The 24,424-nt window shown below is 54.1% G+C and overlaps 1 protein-coding gene across 17 annotated transcripts in view; it reads right to left on the minus strand.

Moving 5' to 3' along the window:
• Positions 1–24,424, minus strand: part of LOC105469257 (RNA binding fox-1 homolog 3) — a 524,235-nt gene that overhangs the window by 379,768 nt on the left and 120,043 nt on the right. For 16 of the 17 annotated variants that reach the window (XM_071081763.1, XM_071081762.1, XM_071081767.1 and 13 more), the window contains exon 2: positions 17,192–17,336. The gene's annotated coding sequence lies outside the window, so the exon portion shown is untranslated. Of the gene's footprint in view, positions 1–17,191; positions 17,337–17,726; positions 18,000–24,424 lie in introns of those variants that run through there. The other variant, XM_011720092.3, reaches the window with a different exon arrangement.

Raw genomic sequence — 24,424 nt, forward strand, 5'->3', positions numbered from 1 at the left:
AGCCGATGAAATGCACCACGACCTTGGCTTCCCGAGGCGGCCTCCCCTCACCCCAACACGGGAGCTGACATTGTGCATTCCATTCAGAGCTCCCTTTGTTCAGGCCGCATAGAAACCGGAGCTGCTCGTCAGAGAAAAGCTCCATCCCATAATAAACAGCATGAACTATTTATAACCCTGAAAACATCTTTATTATTATTTTTCTTCCCTCCAGAAACAATCTCACACAATCCTGTTAAGTACACACCACGGAGGACTGGAGGGCCGCCGGCCGGGGCTGCTTCCCCTGGCCCTGCCCAGCGAACAGATGGCAGTGTGGGCGTTAGGTACCAGCCTCCTGGCAATCCGAACATCTGTTCCCGTTAGAAAATGCTAATTGCCATCAATCAGGACAGCACCTACCCACATTTACATGCAAGCACACATGCAAAAAAAAAAAAAATACATCTAAATTTCTCCAAGTGCAACACTCCCTGCATGTTAACTAGCCTGAGCTTTGCCTCAGCCTCGGAGGAGCAGCCCTGCGGCCAGCTTCTGGTCTGGAGGGCTCCCGCCGGGGCCTGCCCTGGGCCCACAGCAAGGAGTGAGGTTAGGGAGTCACTCGGCAGGCAGCCATGCTTCAGCCCCCCGGTGGCCTCTCATCCGCCCAGCAGGGAGTAGGCGTGGGATCGTGGCCTGGGCAGTGTCGGCCGCCTGGACAGAATGCCTCCCTAGCCTGGGTGTTTCTCTCTATGCCTCCACAAAGCCGCTCCTCCTGCTCCATCTGTTCCCGATGTCTGCACCCATTCCCCCTTCCATGAGCAAAGCTTCTGGGCATCCCCATGGCCCCCAGGAACAACCCAGCTGGATCTCTCCGCCCAGAGGTCGTCTCCATATCCACATCCAAGGGCTGGCCCATGAGGCTCCCTCTGCCCAAAGTGCATGTGTGGAGACGCCTGGCAGCTCCAAGCCGAGGTCCCAGGCCCAGTCTCCTTTGGGTTGTGTTTTCTACCCCGTGGGACTGAGGACAAGACCTCTCCAGCATGTCAGGTGGGGCTGGGCCCCAGCGGCCTCCTCCCTCCTCTGGCGTGGAAGCCCTGGACTTGTGAGGCCCTGCACCCTCTCCTGGATTGCTCTCTGGTTGAGCATCATGCAACCACAGGCCTCAGTGATCGGGGAGAGTCCTGGGGGCAGGGGGCGAGCACAGGCAGTGGAAAGGAAGCAAGGCTGCCCCAGACAGGTGGGTGACCCAGGAGGGAGAAGGGCAGCACTTGCAAGTGTCTGCCCCTTGGGGAGCCGAGGCAGAACCTCCCTCCTTCCTCGCCTGGCTTTCTGCAGAACCCCTGCCCTCCCCAAGGAGCACAGGCCCAGGCTACTCCCTGGGACCTTGGGAGGGTCACCTGCAGCCCTTCTGGAGACCACAGGGACCAATAATGTGCCACAGTGACCTCAGGCCATGTGTGCCATTGGAGGACCCTCTGCGTTTCCAGAAAGTGAGCTGGAAACATTGGCCTATTATATAATGAAAGTCCCCCCCACACACACCCTCCCCAAGAGAAAGCGATTTTGCTAATTTTTCTCCCGGGCGGCAGGCGCCGTTGCCAGCCTTGGTTGCTATGGGGCCCAGTGACTGGTTTGAGTGGTAAACTCAGGGGATTGGAGGAGAGGTTTCCATGGGGAGCCACACAGTGCAGCCGGCGAGAGGCCACAGGTCCCCCCACCTGGGGCAGCCCACACGACCAGGTGTGAAGAGGGCCTCCTGGACCCAGCCCTGGCAGGGACCCCATAACATGCACGAGCCATCTCCATGACATCATAACAGGGTCTTGTAATGGGGACATCCATGTCTGTGAACCAGGTACAGGCTTCCTATGCGCACATGTATGACACATGCCATAGGCATACACTCTACATGTCTAGGTAAAGTGCAGAGCTGGCACTGCCACGGGCACGTGTTATGACCTCATCGAGATGGCTCAGGCTTGCGGTGGCATCACCTGCCAGGTCTGGGTCCAAGAGGCCCTCCTCACACCTGGCGGTGCGGGCTGCTGCAGATGGGGGGGTCCCAGGGCCTCTCACCAGCCACACTGTGCTGCTTCCCATGAAACCCTCTCCTCTGATTCTTGAGAGAGGCTGGTGTGTGGCTGAGGTCCCCAGAGTAGGGTGTCTTTCTCAGAGATTTGAGGGGATGAGTGGTAAATAAAGAAGTGAGTGGGGATGGGGGCAGAGAGGGGAGGAGGGGAGGAGGGAGACAGGGTGGAAAAACTCAAAGAACCTTGCTTCCAAATTTCCTTTAAATTTGGACTTCTTTTAAGATGATCCCCCTTGGTGCCAGGTAAACTCATGTGGACGTTGAGGACACGAGGCCACCTGATGTCCCGGGGGCATGTCCCAGCTGTGCCCCTGTGGCCAGAACTCCTGGGCGCCCCCCTGCTCTGCCTGCCTGACAGAGAGGCTTATCCCCACCAGCAGCTCCGCTCCTGAGCTTCCTAACTGCAAAGGGTGGGGGGCAGCACCTGTTCCGTGGGGGCTCAGGCCCTCAGGCTCCATGATTGCCAGGGTCCCTGGAATGTGTGCCCCACCTGCCTCCTGCCAGGATCCAGGAGTGGGAACCTCTCCTCCCCGAGCTGCACTTTCCCTGGGCTCACTATGGTCTTTGTTTGGAATCACAGTGTTTCTCTCTGCTATGGGCCTTTGAGTCCTCCCAAGAAGGTACCTTGAGCAAGCTCTCTGGGAAGTTGGCCTCCTCCTCGGCTTGCCCCCTCCCACCACGCCCTCTGACCTTCTGATTTCTCTGCAGCTCCTGAGCATGGCCTGTCTCCCTGCAAGGTGCCATGGATATGAGGACCCAGGAGACAGTTCTTCTCCAACAGCTGAGTCAGATATCATGCCTCCTCCCTGCCTCTCACTTCCCACTTTGCAGATTTACTGCCTGCATTGTTTTGTTCCCTGAGCCCTAGGAGCTGAGAGAGGCTCTGGTTAACCAAGAAGGACTGTGGAGCCAGGAAACCCAATCTTGACCATTTGCCCTTCCAACCCTGAACCCCACATGCTAAGACCAAAGGAGGATGAAGTTTCCAAAATCAACTTCACAATAATGATAGAAATTAATGAGTTCCACATAGATAGGCAGATAGACAGGGGATGACGCATGAATAAATGGATACCTGCATAGATGGATAATAGACAGATGAGTGGATGGATAGGCAGATGGATATAGAGACATACAGATAGACAGGCAGGTAGACAGGTGATAGATGATGGACAGATGCATAGACAGATGATGGATGGATGGACAGGTAGGTAGACAGATACATAGATGGATGATTGAACAGACAGATAATAGATCAACAAATGGATGGACAGATGGATACACACATGGATGATAGACACATACACAGACATAGATAGATCGATAGAAGATGGGCAGGCAGGCAGATAGACAGGAGGATGGATGAATGAATACATAGATGGATGGATAGATAGATAGATAGATAGATAGATAGATAGATAGATAGATATGCAGGCAGATAGACAGGAGGATGGATGGATGAATGGATGGATGGGTGGGTAGATAGATAGCAGATAGGCAGGCAGATAGATAGACAGGAAGATGGATAGATAGATAGGAAGATAGATGGCAGATAGGCAGGCAGATAGGCAGGAGGATGGATGGATAGGTAGGTAGGTAGGTAGATAGATGATTGATAGATAGATAGATAGATAGATAGATAGATAGATAGATAGATAGAAGATAGGCAGGCAGACAGACAGACAGGAGGATGGATGGATAGATTGGTTGATTGATAGAGAGAGAGAGAGATAGATACAGATAGATATGGATATAGCTCCTCTATAAAGGAGAAAATGTACAAAAAAAGCCTATATTTTCCCCTATATCTCCTTTATGGGTCATTCAGAAAGGTTGGTCTGGGTCCTGACATCGAGTTGGCAGCAGAGGAGCCAAGGACTCAAGCCAGTTGAATTCTCACTGGTCACGAGCTGTCTGACATGTATGCTGCATGGGCTCAAGTCCAGGTCTTGGGGCCCCTTGGCCACCTATGTGGTCCTGGGAATCCCCTCCAGGCACCAGGGACCAGACCTGACCTGAAACAGGGATGTGTGTAGAGAGGACCCCACTCCACATCAGGGCGCCTGGTCCTGCCTAATGCTCCAGCCTGGACAACTGCCATGTGCCTACATTCTGCTGTCCCTGTCCCCTATCATGCAGGTAAGCAGCTGACCACCTGCTCGCACCTCCCATCTCCCTATGGCACATGCCCCACCCCACCACCCTTTAGGTGCCACGTTGAGCCTGTGGGACTAGACTCACTCCCTCCGCCCACAACTGCACACAACTGGATATGTTGTGCAAAAAACAGTTTCGGCCTCCCTCATTCCACCAGGATGGGGTGATCTGAGCCAAAAGAGGGAAGGACCTCCAGTTAAATGTAATGGGGAGGGCAGCTTGTTCACGTGGAGTCAGGAGAACACGCATGAAGGAGAGCGCTCATGAGGGAGAGCACGCAAGGGGGAGAGCATGCACAGGGGAGAGCACGCACAGGGGAGAACGCGCACGAGGGAGAACATGCACGAGGAAGAACATGCACGAGGGAGAACACGCACAAGAGAGAGCGTGCATGGAGATGGAAGACCATCTCATCATCTCCAGCCGGTGGCTCCTCACCCTAAAACACATCCCTGGCAGGGTGCTCCAAGGAGTGACTAAGAGCCAGGGTGAGGGTCGTAAGCACGTGCAGGGCCTCCTGCAGACCACGGGCGCCTCAGAGGAGAGGCTGTCATGGGTCATCTTTATGTCATCCTTACATTTAGCTCCACACACACAGCCCCTGGTCCCGATACAGACCCAAAAGGGCCCTGCGAATGTTGGAGAAAGAACAGTTGTGTGCTTTAATTTCACCTGAACTCAGGAGATCACTACTTGAGACACCACCGCAGCCCCAGTGGCCCACATGTGTGTACCTGGGACGTCCTCCTGGCCCCAGTGGCCCACGTGTATGTACCTGGGACGTCCTCCTGGCCCCAGTGGCCAAAATACCATGTGTCCACCCTGCCAGACAGAGGGGAAAGAGTAAAGACTGTCAACAGCAAATCAGACAGGCTGGTGGGTGAGCTAGGGCTGGAGGGAGGGCTGTCTTCATTCAACAGCTCCCCCCGCCCGAGGCTACTGGCTCCCCGTGTGAAATGTTGCCACATTATAAGCAGAGTCTCGTAAAATTTCAAAGGAAGGTGGCATTAAAATTCTCCTACTCCAAACCACCCCTCAGCACACACATGCATCTAAGGTTAGAATCCCTTCCCCAACATCCTACCACATGCTTCTCAAACTAGGGAACCCCCCTCAGCCCCCAAGGGTGTGCAGAGGTGAGATGAGGGTGGCTGGCCACACAGCCCACGCATGTGCCTCTTCTCACAGTATCCTTTCTAGCCAAAGTGTCTGGGGGAAGTATGACTGTTAGGTTACAGCCAGCACAAGCATATTGTGGATTCAATGTAAGATGTGCTTGAAGTTTTAAGAGAACAAATAAGACTTCAAAGAAATGTCATCCTTTCTCTGGACCCCTTCTAGCAAAACACGCCCAGTCCCTCAGGGGCACAGGTTTAATATTTCCTCTCTTCTGGAGTCTTCCAGGGAAAATGTATACCTCCAGGGAAATGCTATGTGCCTCTCTGTCATCCAAGACAAGCCACTTAATCTCCCTTTGCCTGAGCACAGCCCACTGCATGCATGTTCTAGCTCTGTGATGTACCACCATGAAAAAAAATAACATAAAAGAACCAGCCCTTCCTTTCTATTCAGTGAAGGAGAAAAACTCAACCAAATTAACTGCTTCATAGGTAGTCAAAATAAGGTTTCTGCTGGCCTCAGTGATAATGCTTGACATCCATACTGCAAAACGGAGGTGACTCCTGGGTCCCTGGCACCCCTCCTGCTGGAAGAGGCCAGGACACACGAAGGGTCTCTCATGGGAATCAGTCGTCATGGCTCTCAGCTCATGGAAAGTGGGGTACGTGACCAGCACTGGTCGGGGTGCGACGCTTGGGGTATTCACCGGGAAATGAGGGCAACGCATTTTTCAAAGAGCGTGCAGGGCTGGGCAAAATACTAAATAATTCAAACACCATGATGACCTTGCCTTGGGAACTTTTGGAGCAACAGAATGGTTTAGAATAATGACCCATCCAATGACATTCTGGCTCACAGACAAGAAACAATATTCAAACGTCACCTCTGGTCACCCCGGCCTGAGGGACATTTGTTTTGGTGGCTGAGGCAGCCGCCGGTTACCCAGCACTGCGGGCACAGGCATGGGCTTTCTCAGCTACAAATGGCATGACATAAACAAGGAAGGCGCACACACACCTGTCACCTCTCCGTGGACTTCAGTGTTTAAAGGACAATCATCACCCAAAGTGCTTTTTATAACAAGAAAGGACTCTGTGAACGTTGCCAAGTGAGTAGCACTGCCTGCATGCCCGTGGCCAGGGTGTGTGCAGAGCCTGCGTGGATGCAGGCCGATTGGCTGGCCCAGCCCCATGCATCACTCCTGCATCACACCTCACACCTAGGGATCCCACCGTTCTCCAGGGTCAAGGGAGAACACTTCAAGAGAGGCGGCTAAATCTCCACCAAGCAGAGTATATCAAAGACGCCTCGAAAACCCTTTATGGAAACCTATTACGTGCAGCACTGTGGGAGAAACAGAGGAAGCTGCAGCCTGCGCCCTTCAGGAACCCCAGAGAGCAAAGGGGACAGGCGACGAGAGACAGGACCAAAGAGGCAGCTCCATGCACAGATGACGACGGCCGCCCAGCTGCCCTCTGCAGATGTGCAGGACCAGAGGGCAGGAAGCTGGGGTGGAGGGTGGGCTCTGGGTCATGCCCACTTGGCCTCCATCCCAGAGAGCAGCTCCCCCAAACCTGGAATGATGAGTGTGCCTGACAGGACCCATCTGAGATAAACCACAGTGGCCATGTTAGCTGGTGGCGGAGGGTTGGGAGTGGTAGTCCTTAAATTATTTTGAAATAATTTAAGAATCACAAGAAGTTGCAAAAATAGTACAGAAAATTCCCGTGCACCCTTCTATTACAGACTGAATCGTGCCCTCTCAAAATTCGTACGTTGAAGTGCTAACCCCCAGTATGTTAGATATGACCTCATTTGGAGATAGGACCCTTACCAGGCCATATGGGTGGGCCTCGTCCACTCTGACCAGCGTCCTTCTAAGAAGAGAAGATTAGGACACAGACATGCACAGATCAAGGGGCAAAGACACAGGGAGAAGACAACCATCTGCAAGCCAAAGAGAGGTCTTCAAAGAAACCAATGCTGCCAATAGCTTGACCTTAGACTTCTGGCCTCCTGAATTTTGAGAAAATTAACCTCTGTTGTGTGAGTCCCCGGGCTGAGGGGCTTCGTCATGGCAGCCCAAGCCGACCACACACCTCCCACATCTCATGACCACCCTCCATTCCCAAGCGAGGACACTGCCCTGGGTCCACTGGTCAGTGGCAGAGCTTATTCAAACACGACAAGTTCTGTGATCTGACCTGTGTGGCCTCTATACCGGCGCTTCTCAAACTATCTGCGGTGAAGGACTCATTGGTTTATTTCCAATTCATTCTGGACCTACATTTTTGTTTCTTTGTTTTGTTTTTTTGAGACAGGGTCTCACTATGCTGCCCAGCTGATCTCAAACACGAGGGCTCAACCAATCCTCCCACCTCAGCCTCCTGAGTAGCTGAGATGACAAGCCCTATACTTTCGGTTTCCTGAAAACCTATAAAAAAGGAATCACTAGAAACATGGAATAAAGAAGGCATACAAAGTACAAAGCCCAGGTTTTTATGATTAGACTCATCAGACCTGAAATGACTCCTTCAAATGACTGTCAAAGTCTAAATGCTGACTTTCAGCTTCCGTACTGTTGCAGGGATCAGCAGCGGCAGCTCACCGGCTGGCACCCATCCACAGACCTCACTCTGAGTGGCTGGGATATGGGTCATGTGAGGTGTGTCCCGAGCCTATTGCTAGGGAGATGCTGTGGGTTCAAATTCTGTGTGGCCCTGGGCTGGTCATTTATCTGCAGCTCAGCTTCCTCACAGAGCCTGAGGTGGAATTGTCATGAGGATTCACGATGATTCATATAAATTTTGGGACGAGAACCTCGGGTAAGATAACCTGCTCACACGTGTCATTCGGGGACGTCAGCCTGATGGATTTCCAGGCCTTGCACACTGTTCCGGACACTCCAGGCCCACAGATGCCTCCCACATGGAGTTGTGTTACGAGTGTGTTATTTGATCTTTGTTGAACTTGGGCTTATCTTTGCTTGCTCTCAGGCCCTCCCATAATGTTGACATCCTGATAACTCCCACTGGTGACTGCAGGTGGCCACACCCTGCAAGCTCCCTGCAATTCCAGCCATTACTCAGCAACGCTCAGCAATGCAAGGTCACTCAGAAACACCATCTGTCCAAGCTCCGTCTCCCCTCCCACCCCAAAGGAAAAAAGAAAAATTATTCTGTTCCGCCTCCATTTTTCTCCTCCTCCTCCTAAAAGCACACACACACTCACACACACACACACGCAGAACTAAAGTTAGGCTTGCCTTGACCTCTACTTCTAAATTAATTTTCCTTCCTCAGGCATTTGCTGACACTCCTTTTCTGTTCTTTCCCCAACAGAACACAGATGTCTTTGAAAGCACCAAGCCTGCAAACACTTTGTGTATCCTTGCAAATCGGGTAAAAGAATATTTTCTCCCAATCCATACAAATCCTCACGCGTCCATTCACCTTTGCCGTGGAATTCACTGACAACCCCCTCTGAGGAATGTACGTGTCAACGCAGAAAAAAAAAATGAAGAAATTCCGGAATCACACCAAGGGGCCTCAGCCCCAGGTCCCAGCTAAGAATGAGACCAGCAAGAACCACTTAGGCTCTGGATGCCGTTAACTCAGGTCCCTGGTGGCCCTTGATAATTTTGTATCTAAAACGAATGGATTTCTACAGATCCGTGTGGAACCTTCTCATGTTTCTCCATCCAGAATATCTCTGTGATGGTGCAGTCACAAATTCTGCAGTTACTTCTGTGTGAGGGGTCTGTTTGGATCGTGTTTGCACACGTGTCAACATACCATCTGGAACATACCATCCTGGAACACGCCCTCCTTCCCCTCGACGGAGGGTGACAATCATTTATTGACTCTCACTGAAGACATGGCCCTGATCGCTGGGGGACTCAGCATCTCAGAGGAGGTTGGGCTGCGCATGCAGAGGGAAAATAGGGGAGCAAAATCTGTGCAGAAGGTCACCTCACTCACATTTGACTTTTGTACCCGTGAACTTCAGTGCAGCGTATACCTAGAATCTGTTTCCTGCCTCAATTTCCCCTCATTCCTTGGTGCCCTTAGTTCCTTTTCCAAAAGTCCTCATGGGTCTCCCCCAGCCCTGGACTCTTACCTTCACCATCACCACCTGACTTAGTCCCTGCTGCACGCCCACTGGCCTGCCTCACCGCCAGAGCCTCACGCATCACTAACTTCAGCACCCGTGCCCACCCAAAAATGTGTCCAGAGGTCTCTTTTTCCCTCTGCTTCTCAGGCCTGGCTCCGATCTTTCCTTCCGATCCATTCCTTCCGCATCTCAGGAGCCCCCTGGAGAGACCTCACGGGCTGCCCTCTCCTGGCCCAGCTCTACAACGCCTCCCTCTCCCACAGGCAGAGCAAGACTCCGGTTTCTCTCTCCTGTGACAAGTGTGCGCCCAAAACTTGCAGCACGAACTGTTTATTTTTAGGTTTAGATTTGGGGTCTGGCTTTTTAATTCTTAGTTTGTTCTCAAGTCCGATCGCAGCAGTGGGAGGTGGGAAGTGGGTGGGGGACAGAGAAGGATCTCAGCCCATCGCACCAGGCACCTCCCTCTCCTCTAGGTCTGTGGACGGCCTTCTGACCTGGGGTCCTGGGGTTCTTCCGATGTCTACTCTTACAGCTCCAGTCATTCTGGCCTTGGTTTTACTGCTCGACCTGTACACCTTCTTATCATTGTCTTAAAATTGGCCAAGGGATGGTTCTTTTTCAGAGCTTCTCAGTGTCTGGGTGAGATCAGGGCTGTGAGGGCCAGGGGACACCTCAGGATGAGTCGTGGGCTATAGAGTCATAGTGCCTGAGCTCATCTTCCTCCTTGGCAGCCTTGGAGGATACAGTGGGTGGAATCACGTCCCCTCAAAACATGTTCCATCCCTAAGCCGCAGGACCTGGGACTGTGGCCTTAGTTGGAAATAAGGTCTTTGCACATGTGATCAAGTTAAGAGGTAGGCCCTCATCTAATGATTGGTATCCTTAGAAGATGATGGAAATGAGAACACACACATGCACACACATGCATGCATACATGTACACACACACAAATGCACACACACACACAAATGCACACACACACAGGAATGTCACGCGCAGCAGACAGGCAGACAGGCATGGGGGTGGGGTTGCCTCATGATGATGGAGGCAGAGACTGGACTGACGGTGCGTCTATAAGCCAAGGCCCACAGAGGATGGCCAGTGGCCCCTAGAGCCGGGAGAAAGGCCTCCGTATGCTGGGAAAGCTCCTCCCTGAGAAGCAACCCCATTGCCACCCTGATTTTGGATCCCAGCCTCCAGGACTTGGCGAAAACAAAGAGCTATTGTGTGAAGCCACCCAGTCTGTGGCGTTCTGTGATGGCAGTCACAGGACATCGACCCAGATGATCTGAATTTCCAGCCCCACTGGCCAGGTTGACTGTCCTGGGGGCTGCACCTGACACCCTGGGCTGTGGGGGCCAACGACACTCTAGGGGCGAAGCCCTGCTGGCTCCTCTCCTTAGATTATTTCCATCTGGGGAGCAGCGGCAGGGCCTCCCTTCCCACTCCAGCACTGGAACTACATCTGGAAGCTCTTCTCACCCTTAATTGTTCTTAATGCTTTAACACACGGAGTGACTAATGGGCTGTAATTGGGAGCGGTGTCCTGGGGAACTCACCGACAGCGCCCTCTGCGACCCGCCCAACCTCCTCCGCCGCTCACTCACAGAGCTCAAAAGTCACCAAGGAAAAATATTGGCCCGTTTTTCTATTTTTTTAAAAAATGTCACACCAGTGCCAACAAGCAGTTTTATCCTTCAGCCAACAAGTATAGGGCGAAGAAAAGGAGGGAGGCAAAGCCAGAAGCAGATGGGACAAAATAGCACAACTGCCACTGAGGTCTGTGACATCTGTCTGGAGACAAAGAGTTCTTGGAGGCAAACCCCATGCCAGTCAGTTCAGGGGGTGTGAAGGATTTCAGCCACACATTTCCCCTTGAAGAGGAAAGGAGAAGGGATAAGGCATCTCTGATGTCTTCTCATCTACTCCCCGACCCCTGTGAGGAGTAAGTGCTGACTGCCAAGTCACCAGAACTGCAGAGAAGGAACCAGATGATAGAAAGGATAGACAGAGGCAGAGTGGCAGAATTAGGGGCCCTGGAAGAGAACGTACAGAAAAACCTGAAGTGCACACAATTCCTCAATGGGGTGGACGGACAGAGAGAGACAGACAGACAGAGAAGGAGGAAGAGGAGGAGGCATGAGAAAGGAAAGAAGTAGGGGGAGAGAAAAAAGAAGGAAGAGGAGAAAGAGAAAAAGGAGACAGAAGAGGAAGAAGAAGAAAAGGAAGAGGAGGAAGGCCAGGCACAGTGGCTCACTCTGTAACCCCAGCACTTTGGGAGGCCGAGGTGGGTGGATCACTTGAGCTCAGGAGTTTGAGACCAGAATGGCCAACAGGGTGAAACCCCGTCTCTACTAAAAATACAAAAATTAGCCAGGCATGATGGCGTGTATCTGTAATCCCAGTTACTCAGGAGGCTGAGGCAGGAGAATTTCTTGAACCCGGGAGGTAGAGGTTGCAGTGAGCTGAGACTGCGCCACTGCACCCCAGCCTGGGTGATAGAGCAAGGCTCCATCTCAAAAAAATAAATAAAGATCAATTTAAAAACAGAGGGTGCAGTGGCTCACACCTGTAATCCCAGCACTTTGAGAGGCTGAGTCAGGCAGATCATGAGGTCAGGAGATTGAGACCATCCTGGCTAACACAGTGAAACACCGTCTCTACTAAAAATACAAAACATTAGCCGGACATGGTGGTAGGCGCCTGTAGTCCCAGCTACTTGGGAGGCTGAGGCAGGAGAATGGCGTGAACCCGGGAGGTGGAGCTTGCAGTGAGTGGAGATCGCGCCATTGCACTCCAGCCTGGGCAACAGAGAGAGACTCCGTCTCAAAAAAAAAAAAAAGAGGAAAAGAGGAGGAGGAGGAAGAAAGGGAGAAACAGAAGCAATGGAGTGGGGCCCCAGGTCCTTGTCTTGCATCCTCTTTCTCACAGGGACATCCTCAGAGCTTGTTCCGAGAACAAGCAAGCAAAGGGGCAAGGTGGCAGAATTAGGCAGGATTAGAATGAGGGACTGAAGTGGCTGAGCTTGGCACCCCTCCTAAATATTTTCCAAATACATTTATCAATAGAAAAGGAATCATGGAAGATTTTAGGACCCATGTCTCCAAAGACCGGCTCAAACTAAAGTCTTCTCATTAAAATATTGGATCCAAGAAGGAAATAAGATGCCCCCGCAGGAAGGAGAGACCCCAGCAACGTCCTTCGGCTGGGCATCGCCTGTTCCACCCAGGAGCACGTAGGACAAGCTCCTGTGGCAGGAATGCATTCGCTGCAAGCCTGGGAGCAACGTCCCATCCACTTCTGGTGTAACTAGATGAAGCCATGATCTCCCTCTTCCTGCCGCCAGGCAACGCTCAGGCTTGTGCTCCAGAAAGCCCCACGCACATTCCCACAGCTGATGCGGGCAGCCAGTGTCTCGGCTTGGCCCTCGAGGGTGCCATGCTCCCCTGTGATGGATTCCAGTTTAACAGCTTTTAAAAACAAGCAGACAAGAGACGGGCGTGATGGATGAGTGCAGGAAGCACGCTCATTCGGAGATGATTTATGGGAAGTCACGTGTTGCCACTCATGGGTGCGTCCCTGAGGGTGGGGTCCGGGGTGGATGGATGAGTTTGGATAGTGTAAGCTGCACTACCACGGCAGGCTCACTCTCAACCCCACGGCGTGCGCGGCAGCCCCAGCTCCCATCTGACCACGGCAGGCTCACTCTCAACCCCACGGGGTGCGCTGCAGCCTCCCCTCCCGTCTCAGGCTGTCTGCATCAGGGCAGAAGACTTTGTTTATCTCTCAGCTCCAGAACAAAGGCGCACCCGTCCCCAAAAACATCTGGAGAAGAGACAACTGACCACACTCCTTGGCTCCTCTGAGTGACCCCAACAATGGACAGCAACGTGGTTTAGGAAAATTCCTATTACCCCATGAGAATGGCGAAGGGGAGGGGGAAGGAAAGGGAAGGGTCAGGGTTGGAGGAGCAGATGACCCTCCTCTGGAGCTTTTGTTCAGGTCCATCTCTTCCCTGTGGACCTGAAAGACCCATCTGCCCCAGGCCTCAGCCACTGCATGTAACAGACAAATCTCGTTTTGCAGCAGATTAATTTCCATCCATGTTTTTAATAAGGACTTAGAATTTACTATACGGTAAAACCCAAACTGAATCCATATTTAAAGGGGTGAGCTTTAAAATGGGATCTAATTGACGGGATCCTTTCCAAGGCAGAGGAAATGAACCGGGGCTGAGGCAATGTCCTAGGCGGAAACGGCTTCCTCCCCACTCTCTCCTTTGAAGCAAGGATTCGCCTGCAGTGATGGGGAGTCCCGCTCAAAGGCCTCCTTGCCAAGGCCATTCCTGAATCAGAAAGGCCAGCCCGCCTCACTGGGGCAAAAGCTCTTGCAGGCTTTTCCCTCCCCGGGTTTCTCCATCACTAATTTCCAAGTCCCTCTTAGGAAGCCCCTTCCTCTAGTCACATTCCTTTGGGCCATCGATGGCATCCACATGCCAGAGCTCTGGTAGCCCAAAGGTGGTTTTGGCAGCCCCTTCTCTGAAGCCCATGTCCAGGCCGCAGGGATAACCCAGGAGCACGCGGAGCAGGAGGGTGTCTGCAGGCACACCTGACCTCAGATACGTGTCCCTGGCCCTCTTCCTTCAGACACCCACCACCCACCCTCCTGAAGGTGAATAAAAGACAGGCAGAGAGTCAAAGCCACACACAGGCCTCAGACCTCATTGCTTCTTGCTCAGAGGGGCTTCCTTCTCTCCCCTTGACCTCACCCTTCTAGAAAAGGAAGACTCTGAAATGCAGATTCCTCACTTCACAATTCAGAGCACACCTTTGGAATCAACAAGGGGCTGGACAGTGAACACACCGAGGGAAGCAGCTCAGGTCCAAAAGAGCTTGTGGGGTGACCCCACCAGCCCCTGGACTTCCCAGACCCTCCCTCGGGGGTGGGCTGGTCTTGTGCTTTCACTGTTGATGACCCTAAGAATTTACCTATTTGGGGGACATAGGTTCTCAGACCCACAGAAAGGTGAGGCTGGGCCCTGCAACCTCCTTCTTGGAGGCAGCAGGAAGTAGCATTTTCAGAGGAGCACGGGAGATGGTGCTACTGTCATGGCCTGCAGGATGTCTGTACATCGGGGCTCTCCCCTAGGGACAGAGCTGCAAGCATCTTCTTGGAACTAGGCCTCTGAGGTTCCAGAGACAGAGCATGATGTCAGGGGGTCGCTCGTCCTGCGCTGAGGCCAGCCCCAAACCTCGTGTCCAATATACATTTTCTCAGACAGCCTGCAAGCACGGTGATCTTGGCACAGAGTGACCTGACCAGGAGCCGTGGCTGATGGCACAGCAGCGTTGCCTTCACCACGACACTGCGGCGAGCCCCAGGGCAGAAGGAGCCAGAACGAGGAGTGGGATTCCTGCCCTCTAAACAGTCACATTGCTGCTTCTCTGTCCTGGTACCGGCTGGGGTGTGTGGCCTTCCCATCTGGGCTCCCCGAGGGGTCCCTGATGGTTTACGGAATGGAGTGACAGCTGTTTCAGCAGAGGAGGGGAATTGTTTAAGGGCTTATCTCAGACATGGGCCCAGATCCACCACTCTTCTCCTCCTGGGTCCATGGCAGAGCTAGTGCTCCCGGGGATAGAGTGGGACAGTGGGCTCCTCGGCTGTCCCCTGCTTCCACTCTGTCCCCCTCACAGAAGGTGGTGGCAATCTTCATACATCCCAAATCAGGCCATTTAATCCCTCACTCAGAACCCTGCAGTGGCTCCCACCACCCTTAAGACAACATCCAAAATCCTCAGCCCCAACCTAAAGGCCACTGCATCCAGTCCTGGACCCTCTTCGTCATCTCCTTCCTCTACCTGCACAGTCCCCAGACCCCGGGACGCCAGCCCCTCCTGCTACTTCTCCAGCATGCCCGCATGTCGCTGCCTCAGCGCCTTGGACTGGCCATTCCCTCTGTCTGGAACGCTCTCCCCTCAGACATCCTGGGGTCCTCCCTCCCTTCCTTCTGTCTCAGCTCACAATATCAGCACCCGGGGCCTGCCCTTCTGTCTTGTGCAAGCCACAGCCCCCAACGTTCGCCTTGGTCTTAGCATGCTGCGTTTATCCTCACAGCATTATGTGCGCCTAACATACATTTATTCTCCATGTCCCTGCTAAATATAAACACCATGAGGGCCAGAACTTGACCTTGTCTCCACTGCGTCTCCAGCACCCCAAACAGGGCTCAGCACATCGGGGGCTCGAGGCTGTGGAATGAATAATGCAGGACAGTCTGGATCGATGAGCTACGGCAAGAAGACCCCAGGGAGCCCTGGAGCAGAGAAAGGCCCCCATGGCCTTCACCAGAGAGAAGCAAGCAGCACATGCCTGGACATGCACCCAGATTGTGCGTGGAGATTTCCGATTCTGCGGGCTCTGGAAAGGGCATCTTTTGATGGGTACTGGAGAGACCAGCCTGTGTCTGGGCCTCTGATCTCTTTGCCTAGGGTTCTTGGTATCATCTGCTCAGCCCAGAAAGGGTCGTCATGCAAGCCTCTGCCTGCAGGCTTCAGGGCTCCAGTCCTCCCTGCATGGGGGTCAATGACCCACAGCTTTGCCCTGTCTATCATCAGGGAATGGGGCTGCACTGAACCTCACGGGGGCTTAAGAAAGAATTCACCTGGTGTCTGTCCCTCGTTCCTGGGAGGTGATCTCTAAAACCTCTGGAGTTTCCAAGGGATAGGAGTGTCTTCTGTTAGTCATAACAAGCCACTCCTGCCCATACCTGACCATGTGCTGACCTGCAACTCATAAGGACCCTTAGGAGGCTTCCATCGTGAGGCTGGCCGTGCAGGTGATGAGAGGCTTGGAAATTTCACTCCCCACCTCAGGGGAGCAGAGAGGGCTGGAGACAGCTCAGCCACGTGACTCGGGGAGCTTTCGGGTGGTGAACTTGTGGGTGAACCAGCAGGGTGGTGCATCCTAGCTCCACGGCGAGTGGGTGTGGATGTTCCGTATCCAGGACACTGCCCGACCTCAACCTATGTGTGTCACACGACTGTCATACACCTGTCATTTTTAGTGTAGTGCCTTTTTGTTGTTGTTCTGTGAATTGTAGCAAATTATCAAAACTGAGGGGTCCTGGGAACCTCTGAATTTGCCACTGGTCACAAGTGCAGGTGGCCTTGGCAGGTTGCATTCGAAGTGAGAGCCGTCTTACAAAGCGCTTTGCCCGAACCCTGTGGAGTCGGACGCTGACTCTGGCAGTTAGTGTCAGAGCTGAACGGGGGGCGGTGGGAACACAGGCATCGGGCCGTCCCCTCTAGAGCCGCACGAAGGCTTCAGGGCCCTCCCTGAGCTGTGGGGCAATCTGGGCAGCAGAACATGAACCGTGCAGGGGAAGGTCAGGCCCTGACCTTGGATTCTATGGCATCTCTGCTGACAACAGACAGTGGACCCCACACCCCGCCCACCCTCCTTCCAGGACTAACTGCCCCGAAGCCAGGCTGATGGGCTTCAGGGTACGAAAAGCGGTCACTCCTTAAAAATTCTACCCCATACCTTCCTGGGCATCCGTCGACGCCCCCCTCCTACTCCACAAAGACACCATGACCTGAAAACTAGAGACCGGCACAGAACGTCCCTACCCCGCAACCCTTTCTGTAAAATAAAATCGCCGCATTAAAATGGATTTTCTCCACAAATGCAAACTCTGGGGATGGGCGTGGTGGACAGGTGGGACCGCCTTACCTGGTAGTGGGAGGTGAGGTCTGCTTTGCTGTGCGGGGAGGCCCCAGTGGGGCTCCTTCTGGACCGTCCTTGGCAAGGAGGGGGCTGCTGGGGAGGAGCAGCGACTGCAGGAAGATTGTTAGCGTCTCAGAGACAGAATTTCAACCTGCAGGGGGAAAAAAGCAAGTAAAAAAAATGCCTTTGAAGGAAACATCTTCCTTTTGATCTAAAACAAACATTTGGTACTAATAAACAAGGGGGGGCAGCTTCAAAGCCAACCATTTGCCACCAGGGATTGGCACCCTCCAAAGGGCACTTCGCTTTTTATGCCCCAGGGGAGTAAAGGAAACTTGCAGAAAACACATCATTAGGACCCTATTGCCGAACAACCAACGGTGCAGTCCATCCCCGGGTCCGCCCCTCTCCCAGCCCACTTGCGATGGTCCTCCACCCCCAGCAACTCTTCCACCCCACCACGCTGGCTCCTCCCCATCGCCTCTCCCACCGCCGCCTGCTCTCGCTTCCTCCCCCATCCAGCCTAGATTCCAGGACCCACCACTGTCTGCACTCCCCCAGCTACTTTGTCCCTCTCTTTTAAAAACATTCATCCGATGATGTCACTGTCCTGATCTGGTGACACAGCCTTCCACTGGTGTCCTGTATCATTTGGAAGAAACACTTAAAGTTGTTTCAGCGGCCTGCAAGCCAGGTGAGTCGGGCTTCTATGATTTGGGGACTTCCTAAGAAGATCAGATGCAAGGTCTCACAAGGCGGCTGTGCGCTCGTAGACGGCTTCATGGCCAACCCTCCTTGGCCTCTGGGGCTCTCGGCAGTCTGGCCCCCTCTCCTAGCACACTCCCTCTCTCCCCTGCAGCCCCATTGGCTTCCTGGCTGTCCCTCCACGCAGGCGCATGCCTCCCAGACCCCACCCCGCACCACGCCTTTGCACGTCTACTGCATGGAATGCTTTTCCCTGCACATTTGCAGGGCTCCTTCCCTCCCTCCCTCCCTGTCTGCCTCCCTCCGTTCCTCCCTGCCTCCCTGCATACCTGCCTCAGAACTGTGCACATATGGCACCTTTCCGAGGCCATCCAGGAACAGAACACCCCATCAAAATAACCAGCATTCCTCTGGCATTTCCTTCTCCTTTCCCCCCATGAATTCCCCCCCCCCCCGGGACTTAGCACATCTGGCTTCACGTGGATGTGCTGGGATCCCGCCATCCCGCCTTGCCTCCGCTGGAATGCAGGCTTCCTGAGGGCAGGCATATTCACATCTGCTGGATTTAGTGCTGAATCCCCAATGCCCAGGATGTGCCTGGCACACAGCTGGGGCTCGCTCCATATTTTTCTGAGTGAATAAGTAAATGAATGAAGAATGAACCCACAAAAGTTACTCCCCCATTAATACTTCTGGGTTTATTTAGAATCATATCCCACTATCACACCAGAGAGCAGGAATTCCCGGGAAACGGAGGGGGCCGGAGGATTCTGTTTGTTTGGTTGGTAGGGGCTGGCAGGGGGTAGACCTGAACCTGGAAATTCTTGTTTGCTTAATTTACTCCAACCCAAACAGTGTATGTGTGCCGTCAGCCAGACAGGACACAAAAACGATCTAGGAGATCCACTCTGACCAACCCGAGAGACTGTCTTTGGGATAGAGTCATGAGATCGGGGTGGCCAGGGAGTGGCTGAGCTGTGGGATTCCCTGAATCGCCCCCACCACTGGCAGCACCCAGAAATTTCACAACGGGGTTTTAAACAACGACGACAACAACAATAATACATTAACCAATTTGTTTCTTTTCCTAAAATCCAGTCACTGAATGGAGTACAACCCCCACACTGAAGAGCAGAACCAGCATCCCAGAGAGCTCAGCAGCCCTGGAGCAATGCCTGGGGAACATCTGGCCTTTCAGGGACCATCAGTGCCGAGCCCAGTGCCCAGTGCTGGGCGTGGGAGCCACTTTTCAATGGCAAAAGTATAAGTAATATGAACAGTTCCATGGATGAAATGCAGCCAAAGAGGTGGCTGGGAGAGGGCCTGGGGGCAGGGGACCTGAGCAGAAGTAGAGGACTCAGGTGGAGGTGGAAGGCAGCCCAGGTTGGGCAGGAAGGGGCCCCAGGAAGGGGCCTGGCCTGGTGGGGAGAGAAAGCAGGCAGCAGGCTTCTCTGCAACCTGAGTGCTTGATTCTCAGCAGGAGCAGAAAAGGCAAGAGCTAGAACTCACACTGCACCAGGCCCTGGGCAAGGAGGTCTGTGGAGGACTGAAGATCTGTGCCAAGCCTCCTCTGAGCCTGGTGTCCACACCCCCACAGCCCCAGCTTCCAGCTGCCCCAGTGACCAGAGAAGCAGAAGCATCTGAAAGCCCTCAAGTCTCCCCTGGTCCTGTCGGGGCTTTCAGGGAGACCACAGGATACCCTTCTGGTCCTGGAGGCGATTCCCAAGCATTTGCTTCAACTCTCAACGTCACCTCCTCCCCAGACAGGGTTCCCAGAGCCAGGATGGAGGCAGGTGGTCCAGGGAGACTCCTGCCCTGCTGCTCTCTCCCACCACCCCCAAAGCAGAAGCAGCCCAGGGCCTGGGTGGGAGGAGAGCCTGGGGAGAGGCGGGCTGTCTGCCGGGGCTGCCACCCTTCCTGACTCATCAGTTCTCTTGCCTTTGAGGCGGATGGAGCTGCCCTTCCCAGAGCAGCCCTGGCAGGGCAGGCGCCCACAGGAAGGAATGGAAACAGAGTCCATCCCTGGGGATCCCCAGTCATCCCCCGAGGCCACATGGACACTGATGCTGCCCAGCCTGGCAGCCAGTCCAGGGCCAGGGAACCTAACCCCTTGAAGGAGATGGGGAGGAATTAGAGGGAGCAAAGACAGGGTGGGGAGATGTGATGAAGGAACCCAACAGAAGCTCCAACCCCACTGCTCCCCTCCCCAGCACAGAGATCTTTACGTCTTATGCCTGAAACTCAGGCCACCTTCTCTGGGTGCAAATGTCTTCACATCCCCCCAGAGGCCGAGCTGAAGGCGATGCTCCCGGCGCCCCCACACCTCTCCTCCGCACCTTGCAAGCCAAGCTGACAGGAGGTTATTTCATTTTAACGGGTCGTGCCCAGCCCCGCCTGCAGCCGCCAGCTTAGAGGATGGAGACATGAGCGATCCACAGGCTGCCGAGTCCAGAGCGCAGGGACCCACCCCAGCGCAGCCACCCCTGCCTGGGCCCGAGCCTCCTTGGCGTTGGTAGGCGAGTCCTGTGCATCCTGCATCCCTCCCCTGCCGCCAGCTGGGCGAAGGTGCTGCGTCCTAGCCCCACTGATAGGCCCAGCCTGGTTTTGTTTTCCTCAGCCCGAGCTGAGTGGGAGATAACAGCTTGTCCCTGATTGTAATGGCATGTTTTTCCCCACTGCGCAGTGGGAGACACCAACCATCACCCATAGCACAGACCACAGGCCTATGGCCCCCTCCACATGCACCCCTATGCCCCACACCCGACCCCTTGGTGCTGCGGGGTTTAGGGGACCTCAGGGCTCACCCCAGGCTCGTGGCTGGCAGAAGGAGTGGAACCGCAGTGGGAGGCAAAAGGCCCAGTGACCAAGTCCCCTCGAAGGCTCTCGAGGCCCCGCAGCCCAGCAGGGGTGGGAGCAGAGTGGGGGCCTGGGCTGGGCTGCAGGTGGCTTCTCAGGGCGAGCCCACGCAGTGGCAGGGACCACGGTGGGCGGGGCCTGGTCGAGGCCACAGCCTGCCATTCCCCCACTTGTTGGGGACAAAAGCGTCCAGTCTGTCGCAGGAGCGAGCTGTGTCCTCCTCATTCTCTGAGCCGTATTTATGGCCCCTCACCATGTGCTGAGTGCAGTGCTCAGAGCACAGCAGAGCATGCAGGGACACTCAGAGCACAGCAGAGCACACAGGGAGCACTCAGAGCACACAGGGAGCACTCAGAGCACAGCAGAGCACACAGGGAGCACTCAGAGCACACAGGGAGCACTCAGCACAGCAGAGCACACAGGGAGCACTCAGAGCACACAGGGAGCACTCAGCACAGCAGAGCACACAGGGAGCACTCAGAGCACGCAGGGAGCACTCAGCACAGCAGAGCACACAGGGAGCACTCAGCACAGCAGAGCACACAGGGAGCACTCAGAGCACACAGGGAGCACTCAGAGCACAGCAGAGCACACAGGGAGCACTCAGAGCACACAAGGAGCACTCAGCACAGCAGAGCACACAGGGAGCACTCAGAGCACACAGGGAGCACTCCGCACAGCAGAGCACACAGGGACACCCCACTGTTGACCTTCACAGGGAAAAGCCTCTGAGGCCTCCTCACCTCCCCTTCTTCTGGGAGGTCACGTGGGGAATTCTGAGCCCCATCCTGTCCCCTACACACACACACACACACATGCACACATGCTCACATATGCACATGAACACAGACGGGCCATCCTGGACCCTACCCTCCACCTGCTTCCTCAGAATCTAATCCTCTTGCTTTAATGACAGAGCCCCCAAATAATATAGGGGTCCAGGGAGAGGCTTAAGCATCCCCAGAAGGCTGGCCATGGGTGGCAGGGCCCCCAGAAGAGCTGGGAAGCGTGAGGAGTGTCCTACAAAGGGTGAGGGCTGTGCCCTGGGGCTTGGAGGGGGCCTCAGTCTCAGAGAAGGATTTTAAAGACCCCTGCGCCCCCATCTGCAGCTGGCCAGTTTCCTCTTCCCAGCTCTCAGCCTAGCTGCTTCAGCCTGCTGCAGAACCAGCCAGCACTGCTCCCGAGGCAGCACGAAGCTGGGGCAGCCCCTGGTGCTCTGGCCCCAAAAGACCTCCTCTCAGATTCTTGTCAAAGATGGAAAAATAAACATTCGGACTGCTATAAAGTGTCTTCTACCAAAAAATAAGCAGACACACAAACGAAGAGGGAGGTAGGGGAAGGAGTGAGAGAGACGGAGGGAGGGAAGAAGAGGGAAGGAAGCCTCTGGGGACGAGGCACGTTCACCCAGCCTGGACAGGGGAAGGTTGAGGAGGGCCGTGGCAGAGGTGTGGGTGAGGCACACAAGGTAGCTGGAACAGAATCCACAGGCAGATAGTCCAGGTGCGATGCACTGGCCAGGCAGAGAGTAGGCCAGGACAGCAGGTCCCAGGGAAGGGCAGAGAAGGCAGAAGTCAGATGACCTGCCCTGGCGGGCCCCGGCGGGCCCCGACGACCTTGGACTCACGAGTTGCCTTTGGTCAGAAGTGTGGACTTGTGTTGACCAAGATGCTGCAGAGGCCAGGGGGAGCCAGAAGCAAGGGGCAAGCACAGCTAGGAAAGAATGTGTTGAGACGGGGGAGGGGAGGGCCTGGCCGAACCACCATCCTCATCCTTGTCCTTAGCCCCCCGTCAGTGTTGGCTCACCACTGTGCCCCAGTGCCTGGCCAGTGCCGGCACACAGTAGGCGCTCAGCAGTTTTGGTGAAATGAATGCTGCAAAGAAGGTGGCCAATCTGGGTGAGTGGTGTGGAGCTGGGTAACGTTTCTGTTGAAAATTCCCAGCTGTAATCCTAGCACTTTGGGAGGCTGAGGTGGGCGGATCACAAGGTCAGGAGATCGAGACCATCCTGGTTAACATGGTGAAACCCTGCCTCTACTAAAAATACAAAAAATTAGCCGGGCGTGGTGGTGGGTGCCTGTAGTCCCAGTTGCTCCAGAGGCTGAGGCAGGAGAATGGCATGAGCCGGAGAGGCAGAGCTTGCAGTGAGCCGAGATGGCGCCACTGCACTCCAGCCTGGGGGACAGAGTGAGACTCCGTCTCAGAAAAAAAAAAAAAAAGAAAGAAAAGAAAATTCCTGGGTGACCTGAACACGGACAAGTGGGATCAAGAAGTTGTCACTGATTTGCATCTGACCACAGGATGGTCTCAGGCTCCTAGAGGTGGGGGTGAGGTGGAATGACCTTCCCATTCTACATGGCAAAGCAAACGAACTGAGCCCACCTGAGAACCCAGGCGTCCTGAGACCCTTGCACTCACAGCCTCCTGTGCCGAATAAGAACCCAGGCGTCCCGAGACCCTCGCACTCACAGCCTCCTGTGCAGAATAAGAACCCAGGCGTCCCGAGACCCTCGCACTCACAGCCTCCTGTGCCGAATAAGAACCCAGGCGTCCCGAGACCCTCGCACGCACAGCCTCCTGTGCCGAATAAGAACCCAGGTGTTCCGAGACCCTCACACTCACAGCCTCCTGTGCAGAGAGAGGACCAACAGCCAAGCATACAGATATCCTGGATTTTTTTCCCCCAGATCTCCAAATAGAAGACCACACTTGGACTTCAGCATGCAAGGGGACATCACTAGTGTTTTATAAATTAAGGCTCATCTGAGGATGTGGCTTCATTTATAGGATTTAAGATGAGGCATCACAGAGAGGTAGAAGTAGCTGGTGAGATGAGGAGGAGTCCCCCATTTTACTACCCCTTCCCCAGGCCTACTGACAGCAGCACATGGGGGAATGAGACAGTGGTCCCCCTCTGGGCAGATGCAGCCCTGCCAGTGCAGAACTTGAATTCTGAGGCTGTTCATCTTCTCAGGGCATGCTACACTCCATTCTCTGCAACAGCCTGGTTGGTGTGCCTTGGAACATTTCAGGCAATAGCAAGGGAAAAGCTTGGAGCAGGACCCACAGGCCTGGGTTCTCCTCCCAACCTATCACTGTGTGACCTGGGACATCTGAACATCCCTGATCCTTTCCCCCAGCAACTCACAGGAAGTGCCTACTATGTGGCAGATGCAGACCCAGGTGCCAGGCATTCAGCAAGGTGCAATAGCAACCCCATCCCCGCCCAAAGTGTCTTGGATGTCACCTTCCCTGCCCCCTGCACAAGGCACACAGAAAGAAGACGGAAAGGGCTTTGCACTAAATCACAACTGCACTTTCTCCTAATACTCCAAGGAGTCAAATGACCTCTGAAGGCCACCAGAGCCACAGGCCTCTTTGTGATGGTCAGACATGGGCTTGTGAAAGAGCCGTTTAGGGACATAGCATAGGGGACTCCAAGACCAGGGGGACCCTAAAATCATCAGAAATCAAGTTTGGGTTTTTATGTCATTTTGCTCATCTGTTTTTGTTTTTTGTTTGTTTTTTAACAAAGATAGTGATATCACCAGAAATATGCCCGCATTCTTATTTGGCTTCCTGGAGGGACTCAGAAAATGGCACTTGCAAAATCTCAGAGGATTCCACTCGCACATTTTAGATTGTGCTTTTCTTCCCAAACTGCACCTTTGCTGGTACATT

This window comes from Macaca nemestrina, chromosome 17, assembly GCF_043159975.1.
Source record: "Macaca nemestrina isolate mMacNem1 chromosome 17, mMacNem.hap1, whole genome shotgun sequence".
NCBI classification, from domain to species: domain Eukaryota; kingdom Metazoa; phylum Chordata; class Mammalia; order Primates; family Cercopithecidae; genus Macaca; species Macaca nemestrina.